The sequence below is a fragment of the Rhinolophus ferrumequinum genome, chromosome 2 (assembly GCF_004115265.2).
Source record: "Rhinolophus ferrumequinum isolate MPI-CBG mRhiFer1 chromosome 2, mRhiFer1_v1.p, whole genome shotgun sequence".
NCBI classification, from domain to species: Eukaryota; Metazoa; Chordata; class Mammalia; order Chiroptera; family Rhinolophidae; genus Rhinolophus; species Rhinolophus ferrumequinum.
Window position 1 is genome coordinate 106,991,012 of NC_046285.1, and position 11,796 is coordinate 107,002,807.

Consider the following 11,796-nt stretch of genomic DNA (forward strand, 5'->3'; position numbering starts at 1 on the left):
TGTGTGTGTGTATGGGTGTGCCTACGCACGTGTGCTTGGCTCTGGCTGTGGTCAGAGCTGTGTCCCTGCTTTGGGACTCCCTAGGACTGACCCCACTGACAAAAAGGGAAATGAACATTTTGGGGGTTACAGGCCTTGAGCACCCCATGGACTGGCTGGTGGCTGTGGGGACCTGAAGGTAGAATATTCTTCAGTGGAAGGGCATGGGGGCGGCAGATCGCAGGCTGCCAGACAAGGACGGACCAGGAGCCAGAGCCCAAGGCAGGACAACCTGTCCTCACCATCAGAGGTCCCAGCCCAGGCAGCAGCCAAACCCACTGGGAGCCCAGCCTGACTGGTCAACCTGACTGGTCAGCCTCACGGGCAGTGTTCATTCAGGTCACGTGACGATGAGTAGGTATGGGTGTCAAGGGAGCGTCCCCCTGAGGTGGAGTGGGAGGGGCTCCAGTCCCACCCCCATCCTTTGGTCCGTTGGTCTGGCAGTGACCCCAGCAGTCACCCACCCACAGAGGGGAGCTCTCCCCAAAGGGTACTGGGAGCCCTGCAGTCCCACAGATGCCCCTAGGTTGAACTCCTGGGGGAGGGAGACCTGAAGGGGACCATGCCCTCAAGCCCTGGGGCTGAGAACCAGTAGCTCGGGCCTGAGACATGCTGGCCCACCCAGCCCACCTGGTGTCTTTCAGGGAGCTGCCCCTCTCCTGTGCAAGGTGACCAGGGTGACTACATCCTGGGGAGGCAGTTGGCACTGCCGGGACCAGCACTGCAACTGGAGCCCAGCCAGGATGGCCTGCAGACTGGGGACAGTGTCCATTGCCTCAAGAGCGAAGGTGGACACCCAGCAGTGCTCAGCTGGCCCAGAGTCCCGCATGGTCAGGGGCGAGCCTGCCCTCCCCAGGTGGTGCCCACCTTCCTGTCAGTGGCCCAGAGGGGAGCTGGGTGGGGACAGTGAATTATTCAAGCAGAGCCTCACCCCTCAGCTAGGCCTGATCCTAAATGCACAGAGTACGGAGAACTTGAGGGGCTTTCCACACAAGTTTGCAGGGGCAGGGAGATGTGGTCAGCTTGTCACATAACTCCGGGAGGAGATGTGGGAGGCCTGGCTAGGTGACACTTCTATCCTTGGACAATGAGGTGGGACTGCTCCTTCAGACAGGGACACTTGGTCACAGCATGAGCTGGGGAGTTGGGGGGCAAATCTCAGCCTTGTTCCAATTGGGTGACCTAGAGCAGGTCAGGCCACCCTGGGGGGTCCAGGCACTCCTCTCTGGGTCTTTGTCCCTCCCGACTCCAACACTCACAGATTAGGGGATAAATGGGGGGAAGAAGAAAGACAACAATGAAAAGGGTAGAGCACGAGGGGTCCCCCAACCAAAAAAAATCACTTTGTGTTAAAACTTGGATTGAGACAGGTTCTCTGGCTTGGCCAAGCCCTGGAGGGTTTTGGGAAGTAGTCACGTGTTTGCTTTCTTCCTCGTTGTTTCAGGAGAAACACCCATCCTGTACTTGGGTCTTTGTTACCGAATTTAAGTCGTTTTACTACTTCACCCGCAGTAAATATTGTGGTCTCTATTGGGTATCATTATTACATCTTGGATTTTTCAAAGATTGTTACTCCCACATTATTTCAATCAAAAGTCAACACAGTAATAATTTGGAATTCTAAAACTTTTACCTGATCATAAAATTGAATATATACCATTATAAGATATATATGAAGAATCCGTAAGAAATAATAAACAATAAAGTTAAGATAATCTATAATTCTACCACCCAGATATCGCCACTGTTATTGTTTCGGTATATTTTTCTAGTTATATAAATATGTTACAAGTATTTTAAAAATAAATTTGGATTATACGCTACAAATATGAATAGTTTTATATCCTGTTTTTTCTATGTACATAAAGAGAATTTCCGTGTCATGTTTGATTTAAAGACATTATTTTAAATGTCGACTATTTCATTATGTCAAACATATATTTAACATTTCCACTTATTTAACCTTTCTGCAATTCTTAGACATTTGTTGTTTTTATACATTACCGTAAGCAATGTTATCACGAGCACCTTTTCCAAATATCTTCATTCTTACATGAAATTTTTGTTAGGATAAAACCTTAAAAACGAAATTACCACGTTAAAGAAGAGAAATGCTCTTATAGCCTTGGGTACATGCTGCCAAGCTACGAGGTGACTCCTGACTTTAAACCTGGCCACCATGTAAGCATTTTCATTTAGAAAGTATTTTTGCTAATTGCAGAGGTGGAAATAGTCTCTGTATTTGTTTCCTGGGGCTGTTGTAACAAAGCATCTAAACACGGAGGGCTTCAAACACCAGAAATGTATTCTCCCAGGTCCGGAGGCCAGGATTCGGGATCCAGGTGTCCCAGGGCCGTGCCCCTTCCCAGGCTGTAGGGGAAGATGGTCCCTGATGTCCCAGTAGGGTGAACGCTTCTTATTTCCTCTGGGAACTCTTTATATATAAAGGATACTAGTCCTTTATGTCTTTATTACACATATTTTCCTTACATTTGTCTTTGTGGGTTTTTTCCTGGACACCAAATGCTGCCTTTTGGGCTGTCACTACCACGGCACTCTTGCTCTATGGTATCATTGCATGATAACATTGTCAGGGATTCCATCAGACCACGTTCTCTGAGTGTGAACGGAGCCAGCCATCGAGCAGAAGCGGAAGAAACCTGTGGCTGGTACTTCAGTAACTGAATTGGCATTTAAGAGTTTATCTTCATTAGTCCAGACGTCACAGGTAAATGCTAAAGCAAAGAAATTGTTACTGCACCTAATAAAAGCATAGCTGCGCCTATCAAAGTCTCCAGTTGTGCAACAAAAGAGAAGAATGCAGGCTACTCCTGCAGGAGTAGGTCTCAAGTCCCCACTCAATCTTAACACCTGTGATAAAGGAGTGTAACTTTGAACTCATTTGCCTGTGACTGGGCTAAGGATGAAAGATGAAGAGGACAGTGGCCTGACCCTCCCAGAGGCTGTCACCGCCTGCCTAGAAGGAGTTCTCAGGTGGGCCCTGGGACCAGGGGGGCCCGAGGTCCGGCTCCTGGCACCACCCTTCCCGCCCCTGGCCTGCCCTCTCCCTCCCCCTCCTTTCTCTCTTGTCCTTTCCAAGGGGTGGATTCTAAAACTCTATGGGCGGGGGTCCCTGATAACTCTTTGAGGTCCCCTTTCACCATCAGGGTTCCAAGTGATGTCCCCAGAGTAATAGAACCGTGGAGCTTCCTGATAAGAGGGCCGCTCAGCTGTGGGCCTGGGAGGACACGTTTCTTCTGCACAGCTGGCAGGAAGGAGCACGTTGGGGCCAGGCCTGAGGCAGGGAGAGCAGTGAGGGGTGTGGGACGGTCACAGGGGCAGCTGTGGCCCAAGTTCTGTCTGGATCGTGCCTCCACCCCCTGATCTGGAGGAGGTGACCTGGAGAGCATGCAGGGTCCCTGCCACGCCTCAAGGTGCAGGCCAGCTCTGGCTACACTACAGGGGTCCCACTCTGTCCCCTTCACAGCCCCGGCCCAGGAAGGTATCATCAGAGCTAACAGAAGCACATGAGAGGTGACTTGAAGGGACCATGGGAGCCAGGGGGCACAGAACGCGAACAATGGAGAGAGGGTCATGTCAGATGGGAGCACCCAAAAAAGTAGGCGTTGTATTCGTCAGGGTTCTCCAGAGAAATAGAACCAATAGGACCAACAGGTAGGTAGGTAGGTAGGTAGACAGACGGAGAGAATAGATAGATGATAGACAGACAGACAGACACATAGACGGACAGGTGATAGGCGGTAAGTAGGTGGATCTGTTGTGAGGAACCCACCCACACGATTGTGGGAGCTAACAAGCCCTGAGGCCTGCCGTCTGTAAGCTGGAGACCCCAGAGGGCCAGTGGTGACTTCAGTCTGAGTGTGAAGGCCTGAGAACCAGGGGTGACCACGTTCTACGTCCTGGTCTGAGTCCAAGTGCAGGAGGAGAAGGGATGTCCCAGCTCAGGGGTCAGGCAGAGAGCCACGTGCCCTTCCCCCACCCTGGGGAGGCAGCCCGGCCAGAGTGCTCTGTGCAGCGCCCTGCTGCTGGCCATGGGGCTGGGGCAGGGTTTACACAGGGGCTGCCACCCCATACACACCTCCTGCTGCCTCTCCAAGGCTGCTGCGGGTCACCAATTTCTTGGGGGGGCTTGGCATTGACAGGGAATATGACAGCTCCCTGCAACCTTGTGGTTTGTCCTGGGGCCTCCACGCTCAGGGAGGAAGGGGGCCAAGCTGTCACAGAGCAGCAATGGGAGTTCCTGTGTTTGATTTGGGGATCCTGTCTTCCTGTAATTTTATTTTATTCAGATTTAATTTTCTTTCTCTATAGACTTGACGTAACTCCACAAATCAGAAAATTGTTTGCAGGCCCTTCAGGGTGGATATGGACCCAAACACACACTGTCACACGCATCCCCACGTACGCAGCTGCACACACACCCCCTCACCTGCGTGCTCGCAGCTCCCTCTGCACCCCCTCCTGTCGGCCCCCGCTGCGCCCCGCCCGGCACCATTTCCCACTTCCCTTCCCAGCCACCTGGCATCACCACAGGCCTCATGGCCGGCGTGACAGAAGTGGTGCCAGCAGACACTGGCCTAACCCGGGTAAACACGCCTGAGGCAATTTGCACAGGAGGCTGCCTCTCGGGCCTGCTGGCCGTGCTTCCTGCCAGGAAGACCGTGGTCCTGAGGCTCATTAGGACCAGGTCAGCCAGCTTAACAGCCACCAGCTGGCTGCTCGCCCGCCCACCCGACGGCACAGTCCCCTGGCTGCTGGAAGCGGGCTGGGGTTGGGGCTGGGGCAGGGTAGGGTCTCCACCTTGCAGGAAAGGCCAGTGAGGACAACAGTGGCCACACCCAGGCCCAAAGACACCCCCGCCTGTCAGCTGAGGGATGTGAGCGCCCAGGGAGGCTCTGGGCTGCCGTAACAGGAAGGCCGAGCCCAGGGCGTGGGTCTGAGGGGCCCAGGCTGGAGGTGGGAGAAGAAATGGGGTCTGAGGCCGAGCGAGAGCCAGCAAGGAGACAGTCAGAGGAGACAGTAGGGGCCCACGGGGCCAGGCTTCCTGCCCAGGCCTCTCCCCACAGGGGGCTCTGAAGGGGCCTGAAAAAGACCCTCAACCTGACCCATCCCAGGCCCAACCAAGGTAACTGCAGCACAGACAGACCTGTGTAGCAAACGCCGCTTTCTTCTAAACTGACCAGTGTCCTGGGAGAACAGCAGGGCCATGTCCTTGTGGGGACACTCATCTGCAGGGTAGCCACTGAGGCTGAGGACCAGGTTCCCAGCAGGTGACCAGCCCTCCCCCCGACAACCTGCCCTCAGAACCCCGGTTGTGTCCTCCCAAACCCCCCGCTGTGACCTGACACCACTCAGGTTCCTGCAGGAGCTGGGGCCCAGCCACTTCTGCCGGGGTCATTGGGTCCATGCTCATTTCACACAGGACGGCGGGTCACTGCCCTTGTCCCAGTTCTGGAGGCACTGGCCACGCCCTCCTGAATGCCAGCCTTGAACCTGAGTCATAGACTGTGTGTCCGGTGATGGGCAGGCCACAGCGATCGCAGACAACGGGTTCACACACAGGCCTTTGGGGCACAATGAAGTCATTTTCTTTGGCCCCTGCCTCGGCCCCTGCCCGGGGGATTCTCAGGGACTGTCTGACACCCCGAGAGCAAAGTGCGACCAACAGGGCCGGGACGTGGCGGGTAAGTCCTCGGCCTCCTTGCCCCGTGGGCGTTGTGCAGCGGGTGCCCTCACGCCTCCCAGCGACCTCGATGCCCCTGGCAGCCAACAGTCACCAAAGCATCTTCCCTTCCCGCCCGAGTGGGCTTCCTGAGATCACCTCCAAATAGACTCCCCTCACCCAAGCCCTCGCCCTTTGGGTCACCCAAACTTGGTTTGACCCAGGTGACAGCTCTGAGCACCACAGGAGCCCCCCGGGGTGGACACCCAGGCCGTTTCTTTTCCTTCCAATTCTAGTGCATTTGGAGCCTGGGATGGGCGACCATGTGAAGAATGAAGACACTGCTAGTTCACGTGGTTGGCTCAGCGGCGTGAAGAAACAGTGCTCAGAGTTCAGGGTGGGGAGGGAGAGGACGGGGAGAGAGGGGACTTCTAGAGGCACAGTGAGCCCTTTGTCCTCAGACTTGTCATTGGATCCCAGCTGCGTCACAGCACAGGCTCCAGTCACCCTGTGACGTCGCCCAGTGTTTGCTCCCCTCCTCTCAGAGCTGAGCCATGAACCCCCACCTTACTTAGATCACGTTGGAAATAACTTCAGCCACAACAAATGGCTGATTTAATCAGAGAGCGGACTGGGGGTCCTATTAGGACTTGACCTGATGCAGCTGAAAAGCTCCTACCAGCCACAGCCCTGGCCTTGAGGGGACCACACCAGGGTGTCCATGCAGTGACCCCAGGAAGTCCCACCAGCCACGCCTGCAGCTCCCCCAGTGTGACCATCCTGCAGCTTCAGGAAACCTGATATATTAAAATCCGAATTTAAATAAAATGCAAGTTCCTGAGGACTGATCTTCTTTGCACAATGGTTCCCAAAGGATTCCTTCAAATCTGGCCTGATCAATAAACACTCTTTTAAATGCGGCTTTCCCGACACCAGTCACGGCAGATGGGGTCCCGCCCCCAGCTAGGTGCCTGCGGGACGGGAGGGGCTGGGTGTGGACGCCACCTGCTCCCTGTGCCCTCACGTGGTTGTCCCTCTGTGTGTCTGTGTCCTGACCTCCTCTGACAAGGACACCAGTCCTAGTGGAGCACAGCCTGCTCTAATGGCCTCATTTAACCGTACTCACCTCTGTAAAGGCCCATCTCCAAACCCACTCACATTCTGAGGACTGGGGTGGGGCGGTCAGGGCTTCCGAGGGACACAGCCCATGGCGACATGGACGACAGGGGGGCTTCCATAGGACAGCTGCTGGGAATTCCCTCTTCCGTCAGCTTGAAGTCGTGTTGCATCTTGTTTTTAGTGAAGGGGGAAGACTCCACATTTCTCTTTGGGGCTGAGGCGCCAGCGAGTACAGGAAGAGGACCCTCGAGGAATAAATGCTGGGGTCCCAGCTCCTCTGTCCTCATCATCTCAGGTCTAACCATGTATGGAAGCCGCCGTCCTGACGGCCTGCTGGTGGATTTTGTCTCAAGCAGCATGTACAGACGGTGGGCATCCCCACGAGCAGGTGGGTGTGTCACTGTCATCCAGGTTCCTGGCAGGGAGAGGAGGTACCACTGACTCAGGGGGCAGGCTGGAACCCCAAGAGGAGCGGGGAGCCCACACCCCGGCCCTGCAGTCCGCAGGGGGAACGAGCTCCATCTTCTTTGACAGGCCTGCTCTCACACCACTGCAGAACTGTGTCCCGCGGCCCAAATGGCACGGACAAGGGCCCACGTGCTTTTCTTCACCTCAAAACTAAAAGTAAACAGTGCAGCCTCTTACCGACCAGCAGCCGCTCTCAGGCTCCTGTCTCATCCCCGTCTACCCAGACCTTCCCTCTGAAAAAGGAAACTCCATTCTGACATTGGTGTCCTCGAAGCCCCAAATGGGCCAGGCCACACCAGGGGCTCACAGAGCACTGACGTGGCATCTGTCAGTCATTTCTGGCTTCTTTCACCAGCATCTCCACTGGATGCCAGCTGCTGTGCCAGGGGAAGCCACCCCTGGGGATGTCCAGGCCCAGGCAAAGCCCCAAGGCTCCAGGCTCTTGCAACAGGACATCTGTGTCTCTATTTTGAAAGCTCTTCTCTCTGTAACGACTTTCAAAAAAATCAACGTGAATGAGCCTGCGTGTCAACAGAAGACAAGAGCTAGGACGGCCTTGCCAATGCGCTGGGACCTGTGGTGACCAGGCAGTGGCCAGGCAGGGGCCAGAGGGGAAGGGGCCCACACTCTCCCCAGCCCTGAGGCGGGACATGGAAGGGCTCCCAGCTTCCTGCGGACGTCTCTGCCCTCCGCCCCCAAGACTGGCTCCTTCTGCACAGAACAGGGGAGAGCACCCAAGTCCCACCCTACAGGGCTGTGGGCAAGACTGAGAGGAGGAATTGCATTTCCAGAAAGTTCTTTCCAAGTGCAGAGTGATGTGTGAACCCAGGGGCTGGCTCTGACTTGTCAGCAAAGTCCCTCGGATCCGGTAGAAGGAATTCAGGCTACCCCATCCTTCTGTGCTGTTTTCCCAGCAGATCTGAAAAACGACTGAGGCCAAACCAGGCCTGGGTTTGGCACCAAATGTCCTTTTCAGCGTGGCCGTCCTGAGCTGGGCTGCACAAGCCCAAGGCCTCCAGGCCTGGACTCTGCCCTCTGGCCACTCCCAGCTCCTGCTCCCAGCGCTCACTGTGTGTGATAAGCACACGCTCTGCTCTGTACCTCATGCTTTGACATCTGTGGCCTGTTGACCCTGGCGGGACGGGCCCTCCCAGGACTGGCCTATTCCTAAAGACGGTAAAAGACTCAGCCCGTGAGCTACCTCCCACACGCAAGCCCGCACACCCAGAGCCCACAGGCCCACCGTCCAGGCCACGGCCCGTCCTAATTACCGCGGGGCCACGTACTTCCTGATGAGGCTCTACGAGCTGGCCCCTTCCTCCTGGGATCTGTGAGGAACAAGCTCTCTTTGCAGGGGCCGTGGCCTCCTGATCTGTTGGCCTCACTATACTGGATAAGAATAAAACCCACATTATAAAATCCCGCGCACACAGAAAGAAGAGGGCCTGGCCATCCCCACGCCCGTGCCCAGGGGCTGCCTTGCCCTGACTGACGTGCTGCGAGTGTAGACACTCCCGTCCTCTTGGCCCCAAAGGACCCCGAGGTGTGAGCTACACGGCCGCGCAGCCCCTGCACACGGGGCCAGCATTGCCTTCCATGGGACTTTGTGGGACCTGGTGCCCTTGCTGGGCGCCCTCGCCCGTGTCCCCATCATGTCAGGGTCAGCCACCGTGCAGCCGCTGATGCAGAGCCAGCCTCTCAAGGGGTCTGCTTTGGGTGTCCGCAGAGAGCACTCAGCTGTGGGCAGTTTCATAAACATCCCGGGTCTGCCCACACACCTGTAGCCGCTGTCTGAGTGCCCCAGACACCCGCAAAGGGACGGGTGCCCAGGAACTGCCCCTGGGCTGGCGGGACAGGGGCAGCGTCCTCTGTGCTCACTGTCACGACCTCCGCCGGGGAAGGGGATGCTGCATTTCTTCCCTTCGCCCTCCTCCCAGTGTGACGTCACACCTCTGCTTATTTTCCAGCACATTCTGGCGGGATGGCTGCCGGAGCCACACAGCCAACGCTTCCACCCTGCAGGACCCTATAATCCCACCACATCCCCTTCACTGGGCCAAGCGTGTCACCTGTCATCCTATCCTAGCTCTCTCTCTCTCCACCCCCGCCGCTGGCCGCGACCCAGCCCCGCTAATCCCGCAGCTCTGTACCCTGTATTCCCAAAGGCCCTGCCCAACATCCGGCCGCTCAGGAGCTCGCTATGCCTGCCAGCAGGGCATGGGGGCTCACCGCCCGCTTCCTGCCCCCGGAGCTCACCCTGAGCGGGTCTGGCCTCTTGGAGGGAAGGAGGGAGGGGCTCCATCCAAAGTTTGGTTCCTTGTTGCTCTGGCACAGCAATTTCCATCACCAGCAGCCCAACAGCGATGGAAAGCTCAGGAAAAACTCACTACCAAACCCTCTGTGCCTAATGGAGTGGATGGGTGGTCCACAACTTTCCAACAAGCCTGCTAGACCGGCTGAGATTAAAAAGACGACAGTACCAAGTATCTCCCTGGGATTCACTTGTCCCGCTGGTGGGGGTGAACGGATGCCCCCCAAGACCCCGCACCCCATGGCTAGCATGTATCCAACAGAAACGAGCGTCACATGCACAGACGTCACATGCACAGTGTGCTGTGTGCTGGGACGTCGGAGCAGCCTCAGTCCTCAGTCTGACTCAGAGCCGGAATCTGCCCAGACGGCCCCCTCCGCAGTGGGGCTGCATGCACGGTGGTCTGTGTGGCTCACTCTACGACCGCAGGAAGAACGAGCCAACTCTACAGCCGAAGCTGCGTGGACGGCGGGAGCGGTCGTGGCGCTGATTGAAAGCAAGTTCCGTTTATGTGATGTTCAAGAGCAGAACTGGCCGGATAGAGGTCAGAGGAGTGGTGAGCCATGGGGGAGGGTGACCGGGAGGGGACGCGGGGTCACCAGGGGCTCTCCATGCTGCTGGGAAGGCGTCTACATGGACCTGTTACACAACTATGGTTACGCAGGTGCGGACATTTGTGAAAATGAGCTAAGATGGACACTTAAGACTTATGTGTGTCATGGTATGGAAGTTACACCTCAATTTGAAAACATGGGTGTGAATTTTCCAGAAGCAAAACCAACCTTGTAGACGCTAACGTGAGCCAGCAAGCAGACTTTCCAGGACCTGCCAGGGGGCCATTGAGTCCTCTCTGGGAGGCTCAAGCGAGCAAGCCGTCGGGTGGAGGTGACACAGCCCTGGCAGCCTCGCTCCTGAGACCCCCACCCCGTGGCTCCTGGCAGAAGAGGTGCCTGGGCTACCCCAGGAGCCAAGTGTCAGCTGTGTGTGTGGAGGTGCCAGGTGGTGCTAATGGCTCAGTGCTCCAGGGCCAGGAAGCACCGCTGTGCCTATAGGGTGCCCACAGCCCCTGGGGGACAGTTCCCACACTGCCCAATGGCTGAGGAGACGGGCACAGGGCACAGGGAAGCCTGCAGAGCACGCTCCTAGAGTCCCAGTGACCCTTCTGCCCCAGGTGGAAGCAAAGGACGGCAGCTGGGCCAGGCGAGGGGACAACCAGGAGTCAAGGGACAGAGAAGTGGGGAGATGTGAGGACAGATGACTCAGGGACAGGAAAGCCATGGGATGCTGGAGGGATTATGGGGGAGAGACAAGGCCCCCACCCCCATGGACGTGCCTCTTCCCTGCCGTGGGCCCAGCTCAGCCAGAAGCTCTGAGGTGCCCACCAGCTGAGAACCTGGCACAGGTGTTTGCCCCTGAGACTCACTTTCCCCACCTGTCTAACTGGGGAAGCAACGTCCTCTGCCTCTGAGCTGCAGTGACAATGAAATTATGAGCATTACATAGTGCCAGTAGGTCAGCGTCCAGTCTTACAGAGCGACAGGAACCAAACTGGCTCACTCGTCAGCCACGGGCCTTTAGCAGAACCGCCAGGGTTTTCTCTGTGTCAACAGCCTCGATGGAGCCACAAGCCTTCAGTGTCTGCTCCGATAACAGACTCCTGGGAGCTGGGACCCGTGGCAGCTGCCTTATCTTCCACGGCAGGCCTTTCTACTTCAGGGCTTTTCAAGCAGCCTGGGGCTCCTTAAATGGTCAGAGGTGGCCTGATTGCACCAGCCGCGTCATCAGCTCTGGGTTCAATCGCCTGCCACATGCCGCTGCATTCTGCAGGTGGGAAGGGTCACCCCACCCAGCCTCGGGCATCACAGGCGCCCCCCACACCCCCGGCCTGGGGAGGAGGCGCTTCCTCAGCTCTCAGAGGTTGACTGGAGCTGCTCTCAGCTCCTGGAACGCACCCACCAGCCAGCGTCAGCAATTTACCAAATGAGCTCCCCTTTCCACTTGAAAATCAGCTCCACTGTCGGGTAAAGAAGAAACATTCCTGAAATCAAGGAACATTCTAATTGGAAAAGGCAGGTGATTCATCTCAAGGGCCCCAAACACAGCAGACGCAGGGGGTGCTGTCGGAGGGCCACGGCCCTGTGCACATCCCTGTGCACACCCCATCCCCCACCCCATG

The 11,796-nt window shown here is 56.6% G+C and overlaps 1 long non-coding RNA gene across 1 annotated transcript; it reads right to left on the bottom strand.

Moving 5' to 3' along the window:
* LOC117031983 (uncharacterized) lies at positions 1 to 8,268 on the bottom strand. The gene is made up of 3 exons (XR_004424662.1): positions 7,487 to 8,268; positions 6,849 to 7,256; positions 1 to 2,774 (listed from the first exon to the last, which is right to left on the bottom strand). It is a non-coding gene; the product is annotated as an uncharacterized LOC117031983 (long non-coding RNA).
* Between the last annotated feature and the right edge of the window lie 3,528 nt (positions 8,269 to 11,796).